The sequence below is a fragment of the Sminthopsis crassicaudata genome, chromosome 3, assembly GCF_048593235.1.
Source record: "Sminthopsis crassicaudata isolate SCR6 chromosome 3, ASM4859323v1, whole genome shotgun sequence".
NCBI classification, from domain to species: Eukaryota; Metazoa; Chordata; class Mammalia; order Dasyuromorphia; family Dasyuridae; genus Sminthopsis; species Sminthopsis crassicaudata.
In genome coordinates this window covers 393,788,537-393,805,907 of record NC_133619.1, presented here as the reverse complement: position 1 = coordinate 393,805,907, position 17,371 = coordinate 393,788,537, and the positions used below count along the sequence as shown (strand labels likewise).

General features: G+C 36.2%; 1 long non-coding RNA gene across 3 annotated transcripts in view; it reads left to right on the top strand.

Annotated features, from left to right (window-relative positions):
* LOC141562216 (uncharacterized) overlaps window positions 1-17,371 on the top strand; it is a 79,092-nt gene that overhangs the window by 12,932 nt on the left and 48,789 nt on the right. For all 3 annotated transcript variants that reach the window (XR_012488180.1, XR_012488181.1, XR_012488179.1), the window contains one exon: window positions 16,069-16,114. This is a non-coding gene — a long non-coding RNA (uncharacterized LOC141562216). The remainder of the gene's footprint in view (window positions 1-16,068; window positions 16,115-17,371) is intronic.

The window sequence follows — 17,371 nt, the reverse complement described above, 5'->3', positions numbered from 1 at the left end:
TCATCTGTTCTCCATATCTGTTGTTTTTCTTATGAGATGCCTCACATATTTATTATTTATATTTTGTTTTGTTATTCCTTGGTCTCATTACTTTGACAGCGGCTTCTTGATCAGTTCTATTTTTTTCAAAGAGTTATTAGAGTGTGGGTCTCCTTTTCTATTTGTTTGAATTTTGAATTTTGTTTCATAATCTTGTTTTTCTTGGGTTCTTCTTTTTTATATTTTATACATATATTTTAGTTTGTCTTCAATTCCTGTCATTTGCTTTTTAAAGTATTTTTTGAGATCTTATATGAATTCCTCATGGGGATGGATGTAAGCATTTGACATTACTTGGGGAAGTAGAGCTTTTTGTTTTATATTAAATTTCAGCAAACTTCACTGAAGATAAACTTGGGTATAAACTGTTTAGATATCCCTTTCTATGACTGGGTTCTTTCTCCTTTGTTTGTTTTGATCTTTTAAAATAAGAGCTGCATTCATCCTCTTTTTAGGGGGAATGTCCTCCAGTCTTCAATTCTCCCCTCTAGGCTAAAACACTAAATTATCACCCCTATCCTCCTGAAAATGCCTGCAACCAGCAGCTTTTTTATCTCAGTGCTTCTGCTCTCAGCTAGCAGGTCCTAATTCTTTATCTTCCAGGGTGCAGTCTATGGAATACAACTGTGCCTCCTGTTTCTTATCAGGAGAGATTGTCTCAAATGTTTCCACACAGTCTAGGAAGTGAAAGTTCTTGTAGTTGGGGCTGAGGCTATATTCCTACCTAGCTTACCCCAAGGCTGACTCCCCAATTATTATTTAAATGGAACTATGTTGAAAGTATTTACAGTTCAAAGAAGGGAAATCCTCTTCCTAGTAACTTCAGATCTTCTCCTAAAGTCCCAGGAGGGCCATTGTTCATTCCCAGCTCCTATTTGTATTTCAATTTTTCACTGCTCTTTATCAGCTCAGAAGTGCAGATTTTTATTTATTTATTTTTTTTTTTTTGTGGGGAAAACTGGGAGAGCTTGGAATTTTCTGAGCTACACCACAATCTTCCCAGAATTCTCTTCCTTCAGTTCTTTTTGTTATTGATTTCTCTATAACTTTTAACACTATGGATCATGCTAATCTCTTGGGCAGACTTCCTCTCTTTAAGTTTTGGTGATCCCGCTTCCACCTAGGACTTCTCCTATTTCTTTTTTTAGTCTTTTTGAGTCTTCTTTAGTCTATATACAGACCATACCCTGCTCAGCATGGATATTTGTGCTCCCCAAGGCTTTGTCCTCTTCTAAGTTCTCTTCTCCCTCCATAGAATCTTGCTTTGTAATCTTGTAATCATCTCTGCTCCCATGATTTTAATGAATCCTCACTCCATGCAAACAATCTCTTTTCAAATATTCTCATTTCTACCTCTACAACTTTTCTGTTATATCATTCTATTTATTCCCTTCTCCACTTAGTTATCATATTGGTTCAGTTCTTGCTCACCTCAACCCTAGGTGATTGCAAAGGTCTCTAGCCTCCTCCACTCCACTCAATTCTACCTCACCTGCCATAATGATCTTTTACAAAACAGATCTGACCATAGTTTGGCCATAATCTTTTAAATCTAGAATCTCCTCCATAAAGTATATAATGCTAATCTTCATAGTCCCTCGCCACCTTATTCCTTTCTCATTTTTCTACATGTCTACTGCCTTTTCTTTGGCATGATGACTACTGCCTTCCAAATCCAGAGACCCAGGGGTTTCTTGCTCTTCCTCAAACACTACCATGTCAACTCCATGCATTGTCAATCCTTTGTTCTTTTTGACTGTAATGTCTTCTCTCTCCACCTCCTCCATCATATTTTCAAATTCTACAAGACTCAGATTCTATCTTCTGAAAAGGTCCTTTGGTAGTGAGTCTTCCTTATCCATACTCAATGCGTGACTAATATTTTTCCTTTGAGATTGTTTTGCACTTATGTGTCTTCTGCATATGGTTCTCGAGTTATTGCTTTCTAATTCAATAGGTACTCTTTGAAGAGTAATCTATTTTCTCAGTTCATTCTATGTTCAAAGTTAAGCAAAGTTGCTTAGACAAAATTAATTTTTGTTGACTATCTCAATATCATATTACTCTATTGGTCTTGATGCGGGTGTAGCCCCCTTTAAGATTCCTTGTCTGATCAACCTTTGGGACTGATCTTTGATTTACAAGATCTGGTCAGAACCCCAAGGGGAGAGATCAGTATCTGAGCCAGTTTGGGCTTGTACCCAACCCCCAACTATCTGCTCAGGTTTCCCCAAAACAGTTTCTTCCTTATCTGAAAAGCCTGCCAAAAATCTGGCCTTCCAGGAATCAACCTGAGCTCCACCCATATTCTCCTACAAGCAGATAAAGGCAGCAAAGGTGGAGTTGTCTTTGGTCAGAAAGTTGAAAGATGCCAGCCAAGATGCTTTGCATCAGAGACTCTCTGTCCCACCACTTTCAGTGTGTATCTTCATCTATCTAATGCCTTTTACTAACCACACTTTAACCTTGCTTCCAAACCTTGCCATAAACCTTATTTTTCCCATCTAATTTTTCGGGCCTGTAAATTCATTTACAGGGGACTCTCGCCACCACTAGACCTGATTTACCTTTGTATCCTTGCACCGAATCCTAAGGGGTTGCAGGGGAGCTCCAATCCTGCCACTGGACCTCAATTAATCCTAATCTTAATCCTATTGTGGTATATACCTTATTAGGTATTTAACTCATTATTTAGTTCCCTGTTACCTCCTCCTTTTGGTTCCCTGACAAAAATCCTCGAAAACTAGATATAATTTGGGTACCGAATGGAACTCTGGAAAAGGTAAAATATTTTTTTTTCTTTTCCTATTTTGCAGTGGACATCGAAGCCACTTCAGGCCTGGATTGTCATTTAGAGCTTTATGATCTGCACAATTCTTTAGAAACTGCTGTGATAGACAAAAGGTCTTCTTTTATCTCGCTCTCTTGCCACTTGAGATAAAAGGAGAGGCTGCAAGAATTTGGAAAAATAAAAGCTTTTACCTGTCCACATTCTAGGCACACCTCTGACTTTAAAATTCTTCCTTAGCAGTAGCTGGGTTTGGAGAAGACTGCTGCTGGGGTTAAAAGACTTTTTTTGCATCTCAAGGCACTTCTCATCTTTTTTTTTTTTTTTTTTTTTTCTTTCACCAAAAAGCTGACCCTCAGGCCAGGCCTCTATCTTTGGAGGAATTGTCTCTTTTTCACCCTCCCCCAACCCCATGGCAGGTCTGAGAACCCCACCCCTCTTGGGAATTCCAGACCACCACTCCCTTGATCTGTTCTGGGGAGAAATCAGTGTTTGAGCCCCCTTCTGGAACCCAACTGCAAGGTCAGGCTAGCCATGAAGAGACAGTCAATGAATTGGGGTGTGCTTGGAGATATGTCTCTGCCCAGGATGCTGCCTCCATCCTGGACAAGGATAAGCAAGCAGTCTTCCCCTTCAGGTCTTGCTCTCCCAGCCAGATCTGGGGGGACTTGGACAACCTGTCCCGCCTTCAAGTTCCAGCGTGAAATCAGCATAGTAGCCCTCACTATTCCGGATGCAATGCACTGGGTAAGATGGCTTTCTCCCCCACCCTCGCTCTGGCCTTTACTCCCCCTTCCCTATTACAGAACTCAAGGCCTTTTTCAGATCTCTCACATATGGCTTAGCAACCTGCCTTTTAAATGCTCCTATCCTGTCCCTTTCTTGGGGGGAATGGGGACTCAATCTTTTCAAGATTGCTAACTTTTAAAATGGTACTTTGCCACCAGCTCTTGGAGAGATAAATAGCCTAAATATCTCCTGGAACTCAGCTATTGGCATTATATGCCCATGCTAGCAATTAAAAGGGTTCTATCCAGTCCTGGCTGGACCGGAAACAAACAAACAAACAAACAAAAAAACAAAACAAAACAAAAAAAACTTTAGGATGTTAGCTGGGGAATAAAATTCCAAATGAAGGCAAATTAAACCTTTAGGAAAGAAGTCTGACTTTTCTGTTGTCTTTTTCTCAAGCTTTCTCTAGATTTGTTCTCTGTTCTATACCAGGTCCCTGCTACCTCAGGACTCCAGGGCCTATAGAGAATACCAATGCTAGAGTTAGGGAGGAGCAATAGAGAACACCTTTTGCTATTCTGCCCTATTCAGTGGCCTTCTCAAGAGGTTTTCACTGAAGCAAACCCAAGATAGTACCTTTCTATGGTGGGGTGCAATTCAAAAAACCCAGGACATAGTGGCCTTGAATTGTGGGAGCTTAGAGCTCTGAGGTTCATTTGACTTTGGGATGCTGAGTACAAACGAATACCTGTTTTGGACAAATATTTCTCCTTTACAGAGGCAGGGGAGAATTTGTGGAATCTGATAGAGACATGTGATCAGGTTGAGCCATAGAAATGGAACATTTTTGGGCTTGTGGCTAAAGGTGAGTGAGCTTCCCTTCTCCACACCTAGAGAGTCTCCTTTAAGATGCAGAGAAATTTTTGGTTTGAGAAAAGTGCCTCAAGCTTCAACACCTGAACTCTGAATAGATTAGCTGAATTCCTATCCCTCTCCACCCAACTCTCTGGCAAGTCCATTCTTAAAAGCCATTTCTTTTCTCTCTCAAATTCTGGGACTGATTTTTCATTTGCTAACCTGAGTTCCTCCCTGCTAGAAATGTGTGAGTTCTGTGGAGTTTGAATCTTAAGGGAAATGAAGGACAAAGGAAAGAGGAATGAAAGTTTGCATTAAGGAATGAGAAAGTAATGGAAAGGTATTTGGGCATAGAAGGAAGAGGTGGGGAAGGGAGAAATGGAAATCTGTTTTCTTCAAAGGCTACTCACCTCATTCTACTCACCACCATCCCCCCATCCCCTTACCCCCCACCCCCGCTTTTGATATTCTAGTGGAACCTCTAGGAAAGTTGTTGAAGATTGTTTAAGGTATCTTGCAAGAAGGAAAGAGGAAAGTTTTTAAGGGAATGTTTTTGAACGGGGGAAGGATGAGCACATAGAAGGGTGAGCACATGGAATACTTTCCTATCCTCACCTCCCCCCCACCTCCAGCTGTTTCCTGCCAGTTTTTCAAAAGATGATTTAAATTGAAAGACTCAAGTTTGGGTTGATTGAATAATTGTTTCTTTATACATAAGGGTTTTATTGTTTGAGGAATATGGTCATAAATGTGATCCATACTAAAAGTTTACTTGCTATTTTAAGAGCTCCTTGAATTCTTGTATGTGGTATTTGGATATTCTGTATAAGTTTAAAATATAACTTTAAAGATTATATTGGGTCATCCTGAGATTATTTAAAGAGAATCAAAAATAATAGTTTTTTCCTTGGTTTTTTGAAAGTGTTTCTGTTAAGGACAATATGCAATTTGGGATATTTTTCCATGTATTGGGTATTTTAAAAGCAAACTGATTTGTATGAATAATGCACACTTATGGAACATTTATTTGGATATGATAATTGTTTAATTTGTGAACTTATTGAGACAAATTATTTTCTATTATCAATATAAGGTTATGATAAATATTTGTTTAAAATTTATCAGATATCTGATTAATAGAATTTGTTAGTGGGAATTAAATTTTCTTGAGCTTAAAGTTAATAGTTAGTTAATGCTTTTTGGGATTTTTAAAGCTCCACCCTCTGGCAGTTAGTGGGACAATTGATTGGAAGTTGAGTTTTAACTGCTCATGTTATAGTTATGTTGAAATTTTTTTTCCTGTAACTGATTTTAAGATGAAATCAATGGTCACTAAAATTGTTAATGCAATTCAATTATGTCATACCTTGCTATTTGAGTCTTATTATATATAATCATTGTATCCTAAATGCTTGGGCAAATAAGCATTTAGCCTGGTCATCTGTCTGCTACTGTTAGAAAACATAAATATTTTGTTTTAAAGTTTTAATCATTTTTTCACATAGGAAGCTGCTGGCCAATTTATTTTGGCCTCTTCCAATTTTTGCAGCACTCCTGTGGACCAAGTCTTTCTCTCATAGACTGTTCTAACTTTTATTTGTTAGATTTATGTTTTTGTTCTAGATTTTGGTCAAATTACAGATATTGACTTGCTTCTGGGACCTAGATCAGCTTTGATTGTCAGCACAGCAGACCCACCCCATGGAATGAGAGCCTCCAACCATATCTCAGACTGCAGCTTAAAAGAGAGCATGGAATAGACTCTGCTTCTAGTAAACTTTAGACTGATAAATTTTGTACTGATGTGGAGGACTTTGGGAATGGTTGATGAATGACTTTTAAACCTTGTCTAGGTTATTTATTACTGTGTGTTTAAAATTTGGGATGGGAGTTGTTAAAACTATTGCTGTAATCCAAAGACAGTGGGGGAAATTAGCTTTGGATTTCTCAGCAATTTCACCTACTTCTCTTTAATAGATGGGCATTCTATCAGGAGCCCCCAAACATTCTGGCACATACAGGTCTCTTTCCACTCTTTAGTATTTCTTTGGGATATAAGCCCAGTAGTAGTACTGCTGGGTCAAAGGGTATGCACAGTTTGATAACTTTTTGGGCATAGTTCCAAATTGCTCTCCAGAATGGCTGGATTCTTTCACAACTCCAACAACAATGCATTAGTGTCCCAGTTTTCCCACATCCCCTCCAACATTCATCATTATTTGTTCCTGTCATCTTAGCCAATCAGACAGGTGTGTGTAGTGGTGTCTGAGTTGTGTTAATTTGCATTTCTCTGAACAATAATGATGTGAAACACACTTTCATATGAGTGGATATAGTTTCAATTTCATCATCTGAGAATTTTCTATTCATATCCTTTGACCATTTATCAATTGGAGAATGGTTTGATTTCTTATCAGTAAGGGTCAGTTCTCCATAAATTTTGGAAATAAGATTTTTATTAGAACCTTTAACTGTAAAAATATTTTCCCAATTTCTTACTTCCCTTCTAATCTTGTTTATATTAGCTTTGTTTGTACAGAAGTTTTTAGTTTGATCTTCTATTTTGTGATCAATAATGATCTCTAGTTCTCCTCTGGTCATAAATTCCTTCCTCCTCCACAGGTCTGAGAGGTAGACTATCCTCTGTTCCTCTAATCTATTTATGGTCTCATTCTTTATGCCTAAATCATGGACCCATTTTGATCTTATCTTGGTATATGGTGTTAAGTGTGGATCCATATCTAATTTCTGAAAAACTAATTTCCAGGTTTCCCAACAGTTTTTTTTTTTTTTTCAAATAATGAATTTTTATCCCAAATGTTGGTATCTTTGGGTTTGTCAAACAGTAAATTGCTATAGTTGTACCCTTTTTTGTCCTTTGTACCTAATCTGTTCCACTGATCAACCGGTCTATTTCTTAGCCAATATCAAATGGTTTTGGTGACTGCTGCTATATAATACAGCTTTCTATCAGGTACACCTAGACGACCTTCATCTGATTTTTTTTTTCCATTCATTCCCTTGCAATTCTCGACCTTTTATTCTTCCATATGAATTTTGTTGTTATTTTTTCTAGGTCATTTAAATAGTTTCTTGGGAGTCTGATTGGTATACCAGTAAATAAATAGATTAGTTTGGGGAGTATTGTCATCTTTATTATATTCACTCGGCCTATCCACGAACACTGAATGTCTTTCCAATTATTTAAAGCTGACTTTATTGTTGTGGCAAGTGTTTTGTAATTTTGCCCATATAATTCCTCACTTTGTTAGATAGATTCTGAAATATTTTATACTCTCGACATTTGTTTTGAATGGAATTTCTCTTTGTATCTCTTATTGTTGCATTTTGTTGGTGATGTATAAAAATGCTGAGGATTTATGTGGATGTATTTTGTATCTAGCAACATTGCTGAAGTTGGGAATTATTTCTAATTCCTTTTTATTAGAATCTCTGGGGTTCTCTAAGTATACCATCATATATCTGAAAGAGTGAGAATTTAATTTCCTCATTACCTACTCTTCTTTTAATCTCTTTCTCAACTCTTATTGCCGAGGCTAAGATTTCTAATACAATATTGAATAGTAATGGTGATAGTGGGCAACTTTATTTCACTCCTGATCTTACTGGGAAAGGTTCCACTTTATCTCCATTACATATTATGCTTACTGATGTTCTTAAATATATGCTCCTGACTATTTTAAGGAAAGTCCATTTATTCCTATACTCTCAAGCGTTTTTAGTAGGAATGGATGTTGGATTTTATCAAATTCTTTTTCTGCATCTATTGAGATGATCATATGGTTTTTATTAATTTGATTATTAATATGGTCAATTATACTAATAGTTTTCCTAATATTAAACCAGCCCTGCATTCTTGGTATAAATCCTACTTGATCATAGTGTATTATTCTGGGGATGATTTTCTGAAGTATTTTTGCTAATATCTTATTTAAGATTTTAGCATCAGTATTCATTAAGGAGATTGGTCTATAGTTTTCTTTCTCAGTTTTCAGTCTACCTGGTTTAGGTATCAGTACCATGTTTGTGTCATAAAAGGAGTTTGGTAGGAATTCATCCCCTATTTTTTCAAATAGTTTATATAACATTGGGGCTAATTGTTCTTTAAATGTTTGGTAGAATTCCCATTTAAATCCATCTGGTCCTGGGGATTTTTTCCTGGGGAGTTGACTAATAGCTTGTTTTATTTCTTTTTCTGAAATGGGTCTATTTCAGCAATTTATCTCCTCTTCTGTTAATCTAGGAAGCCTATATTTTGGGAGGAAGTCATCCATTTCACTTAAGTTATCAAATTTATTGGCATAAAGTTGGGCGAAGTAACTCATTATTTCTCTAATTTCCTCTTCATTGGTAGAAAAGTCCACCTTTTTCATTTTTAAGACTTAACAATTTGATTTTCCTCATTCCTTTTTATGATCAGATTTACCAAAGGTTTATCTATTTTATTGGCTTTTTCATAAAACCAACTCTTGATTTTATTTATTAATTCAATAGTTTTTTTTTTTTAATTTCATATTATTGATTTCTCCTTTTAATTTTAGTATTTCAAGTTTAGTTATAGGTTGGGGGTTTTTAATATGATCTTTTTTCTAGCTTTATCAGTTGCAGGCCCAAGTCATTGATCTTCTCTTTCTCTATTTTGTTCAAATAAGCCTCTAAAGATTAAAAATATCCCCTTATTACCACGTTAGCTGCATCCGACAGATTTTGGAATGATTCTCATCATTGTCATTATCTTAGGTGAAATTATTAATTGTTTCTATAATTTGCTCTTTCACCCAGTCATTCTTTAAGATGACATTATTCAGTTTCAAATTACTTTTTGGTCTATTCACCCCTAACTTCATATTGAATGTAGTTTTTATTGCATTTTGATCTGAAAAGAAGGCACTTACTATTTTTGCCTTCCTTCATTTAATTTTGAGATCTTTATGTCCTAATATATGGACTATTTTTGTATAGGATCCATGAACTGCTGAGAAGAAATCATATTCCTTTCTATCGCCATTCAGTTTTCTCCGAAAGGTCTATCATACCTTGTTTTTCTAATGTTCTATTTACTTTTTAAATTTCTTTATTTGTTTTGTGGTTTGATTTGTCTAAATCTGGGAGTGCAAGGTTGAGATCTCCCACTATTATAGTTTTACTGTCTATTTCTTCTTGCAACTCTTAATGTTACCTTTAGAAAGTTATATGCTATACCACTTGGTGCATATAAGTTTAGTATTGATATGGCTTCATTGTTTATGTTACCTTTTAGCAGGATAGAGTTTCATTCCTTATCTCATTTAATTAGATCAACTTCTCTTTTGCTTGATCTGAGATAAGGATGGCTACCCCTGCTTTTTTGGATTTACTTGAAGCATAATAGGTTCTGCTCCAACCTTTAACCTTTACTCTGTATGTATCTCCCTGATTTAAGTGTGTTTCCTGTAAACAACATATTGTAGGGTTCTGAGTTTTGATCCAGTCTGCTATCCGACTCCGTTTAATGGGAGAGTTCATCCTATTCACATTTACAGTTAAAATTACTAATTCTGTTTTTCCTGCCATCATATTATCCCCTGATTATGCTTTTTTTTTCCCTTGTCCCCCTGAACCCCTTCCACAGTATTTAATTTATAGGCCCCACTTGTGATGCACAGCCCTCCCTTTTTAGTATACCTCCCCCTCCTTTTAAGTCCCTTCCCTTTTTTTGTACCCTTCCCTTATTCCCCTTTTCCTTTTCCCTTTTCCTCTCCCCCCTTTTAATGAAGTGAGAGAGAATTCTCTGAAAAACAAATGTCAATTATTTACTCTTTGAGCCTATTCTGATGAGAGTAAGATTCACACAATGTTTCTCCCCCTCTCCAAATTCCCTCAGATGTGGTAGATATTTATGCCTCTTTGTGGGATGTAGTTTCCCTCTTTTTATCTCTCCTTTCCCTTTTTCTGATACTATCCCCTTCCCTTTATTACTTCCCTTTTTTATATTATATCAGTAAAATAAAATTATCCATGTGGACTTTCTGTATATCCACACCAGAGAAATATAGTTCTCAAGAGTTCTTTTTACGTTTTTCTGCTTCAATTCAGTCTTGTGGATGTAGATCAAAAAAAAATTTTTTTAAGTCTGATTTTTTTCTTAGAAACCAATGGAATTCCTCTGTTTCTTTAAATGACCATCTTCTTCCATGGAAGAAAATGCTAAACTTAGCTGGGTAGTTTATCCTTGGTTGCATCCTTGTTCTTTTGCCTTTCGGAATATCAGGTTCCAGGCCCTTCGATCCTTTAATGTGGAGGTGGCCAGATCTTGAGTGACCCTTATTGTGGCACCTTGATATTTGAATTATTTTTTTTTCCTACCTGCTTACAGTATATTTTCTTTAGTTTGATAGTTCTGCAGCTTATCCACAATATTGCGTGTTCTTCTTTTTATAGGGTCTTTTTCAGAAGGTGTTTGATGAATTCTTTCAACGCCTATTTTCCCTTCTGTTTCTATTATCTCTGGCCAGTTCTCTTTGATGATTTCCTGTAAAATAGAATCTAGCCTCTTTTTTTGATCATAGTTTTCGGGAAGTCAAAAGATCCTCAGATTATCTCTCCTAGATCTATTTTCCAGGTCTATAGATTTTCTCAGTAAGTATTAGACATTATTCTCCAGCTTTTAATTTTTTCATTTTGTTTGGATGATTCTTGGTTTCTCAATGAATCATTCATTTCTATTTGTTCAGTCCTGATGTTTAATGAGTCATTTTCTTTATTCACATTTTTTAGTTCTTTTTGTATGTGCCCAGTTGAATTTTTACATGAATTATTTTGCTCTGTTGAATATTTTTCCATTTCACTAATTTTTTTTAGTGAGATATTTTCTTTTTCCAATTCACAAATCCTACTTTCCTGTGTTTTTTAACCATTTCTAATTCACAAATTTTTTTTCACTGCACTTCCTGTGAATTCTTTATTTTTTCCAACTCAAATTTCAGGACGTTGTTATTCTCTAGCATAGCTTGTCTTTCCTTTCCCCGTTTTTCTTCAAACTCTCTTAACTTTTTTATGGTCTCTTTTAGGAGAATGTTATGTGATGGGGTGCAGGTATCATTCCCCTTTAGGGTGTTATATGGAGACTCTCTGCTGTTAACCTCCTCTGGGGTGGATACCTGCTCTTTCTCTGTAAAGAAGGTGTCAATCATTCTCTTCAGCTTCTTACTCATTGTTAAAAATCTGTGGGGTCTGCCCTTTGGGTAGGAAATGTATTTATCAGCTTCCTCCAGATGGGGATACGTTGCCTCCTGTGTCTGGACCAAGAGAGAGCTCTGAAAGAGAGTTCCCCTCCCCCCCAGAAGTGACTTAGAGATATTTAGTGCGACTGCGTTGCTAGGAGTGCCCAGTGAAGGACCCTCACTGTGTGGCTAGCGACTTTCCTGAGACTAGAGGCTGATCAGTAAAAGCGTCACAAACCCCAGCCAAAGCCTCCCGTGGGGCCGAGAATATTAGCAGCTGACTCGGAAAGTCCCAGCGCTCAAACAAGAAGTGTCTTCCCAGAGAGCACAGTTCCTGCTGCGAAGGTTCCGGTTCCACGATTATAGGAGTTCTGCTGCTGCTGGATTTTTGCTGCAGGGAGAATTCCACTACCTCAGGCTGAGCCCTGCACTATATGGATTAGAGGCTGCCCTGAGCTGTGTCCCCCTCTGTTCAGGTTCTTAACTGCCCCAAGGAAAAGTCCTGGACAGCAGCAGGCGGCTGCACAGCTGTGCTGAGATCTGTTAGGTTGCTTCTGGTTTGGGGTGATTATATTATGTGGCTATTGTTTTAAAGTGGCTTTGATTTCTCTTCTTACTTGCTATTTTTAAAAGCAGGGTAGAGCTATCAGCCTATGCCAGATTTTTCTATCTCAGTGGCTTCTCTGATCCCAGAGTTTTCCCCAGTCCGTTGGGCACAGTGTGCTAGCCCCAATCCAACACTGTCTGTGCTGCTCTTTTGTTTTTTCCTCCCCTCGGAACCGACCTTTTTGGTCGAAATTCCAGATACTCTTCAGCTGGTATGTTGTGCTTCTAATCCTTGTGGTTTTTAACAGTCCAGCGTTATTTTTGAGGCTGATTTAACTAGTTGGTATTGAAGGAAGAAAGGAGCTTACAAATTCACATGTATCTTCTCCGCCATCTTACCTCCGCCTCCCTCCTCCCCCCCCCCCCAACAGTTTCTTTCTTATCTGAAAAGCCTGCCAAAAATCTGGCCTTCCAGCAATCAACCTGAGCTCCGCCCATATTCTCCTACAAGCAGATAAAGGTAGCAAAGGTGGAGTCGTCTTTGGTCAGAGAGTGGAAAGATGCCAGCCAAGATGCTTTGCATCAGAAACTCTCTGTCCCACCACTTTCGGTGTGTATCTTCATCTATCTAATGCCTTTTACTAACCAGACTTTAACCTTGCTTCTAAACCTTGCAATAAACCTTGTTTTTAACCCATCTAGTTTTTCGGGCCTGTAAATTCATTTACAGGGGTCTCTTTAACTTTGTATCCTTGCGCCAAATCCTAAGGCGTTGCAAGGGAGCTCCATGTGATTCCCTGTACCCCAATCCTGCCACTAGACCTCAATTGATCCTAATCTTAATCCTATTGATGTATATACCTCCTCGTTAGGTTCCCTGTTACCTCATCAGTCTTCCAGGATTTGTTCAGTCAAGCTCTGATCTAAATGCATAGACTTTGTTAGCTAAAATTCTCTTTTACAATGCTTCTTATGCAACTCTCCTCTTGCTTTTTATATATCTGCACCCTATGTACCCAATACTGGGTTCTATAATTCAAATGGCATGATCATTTTCATAATCTTTTTTTCCATAATTATAGAAGTTTTTTTGAAATAAATATTAAAACTTTTTCTACATATCTTTTTACATATTCAATCTTTTTAATGCTCCTCCAGTAACATGTAAACGATCTATTTTCATACAGCTCTCCAGCATATCTGATCTCATGGTTTAACTATAGTAATACATATGGTCTGAATGAAATGAACACCACTTGGTTTAATTGTCATTTCCCTTCTTATTCATGATACAATGTCCTTTTCCTTTAATGGTGTTTAAATCTTTTTTGGAAAGCCATTTGTTTATAATGTAATTGAATAATTCACTGTGAGTGGGCAAAAGGATGATAGAGAAGAACTAAATATTTTCAGTTTGTATTCATTCTTTAAAAATCCTGAATAATTGTGATTGTAATAGAGAGCATAATCATAAAATTTTGTTATTAATATTTTACCTCTTTTAAGCTGCACTGATTGATTTGCTTCTTATAAAAGTTTGCTCATATGCAGTGTAATTGAAATGATATTTTTCTTTTAAATATGGCTTTACAGTTTTTGAAAGTAAATTCCATCCCTATCCCCAATAATCATATCCCAGAAAGGAACTCTTATTTCAAATGAGAACATATTAGTCTTTTCTTGTACTAAGCATGGCCAGAATTTATCTTGGTTACTTGTGTACGAGGCTACTCTAAACTTACTTCCTGCCTGTTTTGTAATTTTCTAGTGCAAAGAATTCTTTTCCCATTCTTCCTGTACTTAAGATTACTTATATAACAGATTTGTGGGTTTACTTGCTTCTAATTTCTTAGTTATCTAGACATTTCCAATCATTTTTCTTTATTTTATTTGCCTTTTATAACTGTAGAGTTCTGATTGAGACTAGGTTTTTTTGTTTTTGTTTTTGTTTCTTTTGGATGTAATTTACCATGCAGTAATGGTGCAATCCTTTGGAAACTTATTTTTTTATAAATTTTTATAGCTCAAGTTATAATAATGTTTTAATTTTCAAGCCTTAGGCTTTTTTCTCAATCTTTCTACTTCCTGGACATTCTATTCCTTTTTATGAAGTAGACTTTTGCTTCTGTATATCAAATTTTCTCCACCCTCTTATCTAACTGACAAGACTATCTTCTGGTACCTCTTTTGCTGAGTAATGTAGCCACTTCCCATTTCTTTCTGGTGGATCAACTTCAATTTTTCACTGAATAACACTGAGTGACTTTTAGAAATTCATAACCCATAAATCTATATTATTTTCCCCCTCAATATCATCAGGTCCCTTTGGGTGTATAATTAGTTCACGGCAGAAGATGCCTAAATTTATACATCCAAGAATCAATTACTTAACATAAATCTCATTCTCAACAAATCCAAATTATCTCCTTTTAAAATCTCCACTCATTTTTTTCCTTTCAGTGAGGACACTCCCTCATTTTTATATAGCATTATATTAGTTGTTAAATGTTCTACGTGTAAAGTATCTTAGGTATTTACTCCTTTCTCTTTGCCCATATGAACATTACTTATCTTGGGTTTACAGTCTTGTTGCCTCTAGGTAGGAGTATTTAAATAATATTTTTTTCTAATTACCATTGTTATTGATAACTTTAAACATTGTCAATATTTCTCCATATTTTTCTCACTTGCATAGATTCCCCACATGCTTTATGAAAAATATTTTACAATATTAAATAGAAAAGCCAAAAAGGGAAAAATATTAGCCACCACAAAGCATTGAACTTATAGGCAATATTAAACTCTCTTTTACTTCCAATTCTGCAAGGAGGTGAGGGGAGAGAATCAATTGTTAAATTTCCTGTGCAAGGTCTGTCTTGCTGTTGCAACTCTGTAAAGATAAATATGACCTCCATTGAGATGCAGATGACATATTCCTGCAAATATCTCATACTTCCACGTGTCTATCTTGGAAGGTGTTTGTGCAGTAAACAACTTCTCTCTTTCAAAAACCTTTTGGTGACTGGGGGAATAATTCTTCAGAGCATTCATTCAGAGTGTTCCCAGTTTACTCATTTCACAAATTTTGACTTAACTTTTATTAGAAATTTATTTTACTGTCTCTTCTAAAAAAAAGTTTTGTTGTTCTGAAGAGAACATAGAAGAAGCTTTGGAAATAAAAACTTCCACTAAGAAGAAGAAAAATAAAGAAAATTTATTCGTTAATGATCTTGAAAACTGAAATCCTGATGCTTCAAAACTGGGCATCTCTCTGGACAGACAGGAACTCTCATGAACCCGTAAGGTGTTTAAGAATGTTAGAATCCCTTTGGAAATTGTGATAGCTTCCTAATCAAATTACAAAAGGTACAGAAATTGGGACTTCTATCATTTTAATGAGAATAAACCAAATGGAATGTAGACTACAAATGTGAAAAAAGGGAAGCTATTTTTAAGTAGCCTTTTTTGTAATATTCTTCTGTCACTCCAAAAGCTTGGAGATGCCTGAACAATCGGACATGATGAGACTGGCTGAAGAAATTCTGTATGTGACAGAAGCAGTAATAATATCATGAACGAAAATCAATGAATTTAAGGAAAATCCCAGAGATATCTTTGTGAATGAATATGAGCTCTTCCCCCTAATTAGAACCATAACAAAAGCTAAGCAATAGTTTAGTAACCACTCACATCAAAAAACTATTAGAGAACACAGGAGAAAAATAAGAAGTTGTCAATAACAGATTGCAAAGCATGGAATTCAGTACACTTCATTTACTCAACTCTTAATAGTGAAAGAAGTAGGGATCCCAATACAAGATGCTTAATAGCCAAATGAGTATTCTTCTCAATTGAAAAACATACTCTGGTGTTTTTGTTTTACAGAGAAAATGGATTTAAAACAATTCAAAAGGAAGAAATAAACAGCATGGTAAGGAAGTCCAATTCCTGGGGAATTTTCTCATTTGTATTCTTTCAGTATTTTTTAAGGGCTGGCTTCTATGCATTCTCATGAAAACTCTGGGATGCAGTGAGGAGGATGCAGAACAGGCCTCAAACATTGTAACATGGAATTTGCTGGGAGTTTTGTGAGACTCTCATGACTTGAACAAACTAAAACTGCCACAGGCACAATTATTCTTATTCTTAGGAATTGGGAATTAGGGAAGAAGTCCTTTTTCAATACTCTAATGTGATGTTAGGTTTTGCAAGTGGTACTAGGAATATATATTCACTGTCTCCAACAGGATTGTTCATTACAACCATTCTTCTCACCCTAAGCAATTTGAAACCCCAGGAAAAAATGTAAATCAGTGCTTTATTTCCCCTAAAATTCTCTTGACACCTTCTTTCTTGCTGATCTTTTTCAGCTGCCAAGGAATGAAAATCTGTGTAGAAAAGCCCAAAACTGTAGATCCAAGTATAACGTTTCCAGACTAATGAATTAATATGTCCCCATGGATCTCATCCTCTACACATCCAAAGTACCTTCTCCAACTCCTGGCATTCAGATTTATAGATAACTCTCAGTGCTCTCCGCCCTTACACCTATATAGTAACATACCAGTTACCAAATCCTGTCTGTTCCAATTCTTCCGTATCTCCATATTTATTCCTTTCTCTATTCCTACAGCAATATTACACACTCTGCTTCTTGCTCTTATCACTACTTGTTTGCACTTTTTTACAATAAACAATTGGAAAAGATGGCTGCAGAGGAAAAAAAAAAAAGTTCATACAATAAAAAAAGTAGGTGAATTCCACATAAAGAGGGATACCCGCCAGCAAAATAAGACAGCAGGGAATAGTTTATCTGTCAGATTGATGGATAAGGGAAGAATTTATCAACAAAGACGACAGAGGGCATTGCAAAATAGAAAGTAGATTGTGTTGATTATATATTAAAAAAAAAAAAGTTTTGACAGACACAACCAATGCACCCAACATTAGAGGGAAAACAGAAAAGTGAGGGAAATGTTGTTTTGCAATAAGTATCTCTGGTAAAGGTCTCATTTCTTAGATATATAGAGACTGAGTCAAATTTATTATGCTATCTATGTCATCATCAATTGGTAAATGCTCAAAATACCTGATCAAGCAATTTTCAGACAAGGAAATCAAAATTATTTATTGTCATACAAAAAATATTCTTAATCACTAATGATCAGAGAAATACACATTAAACTAA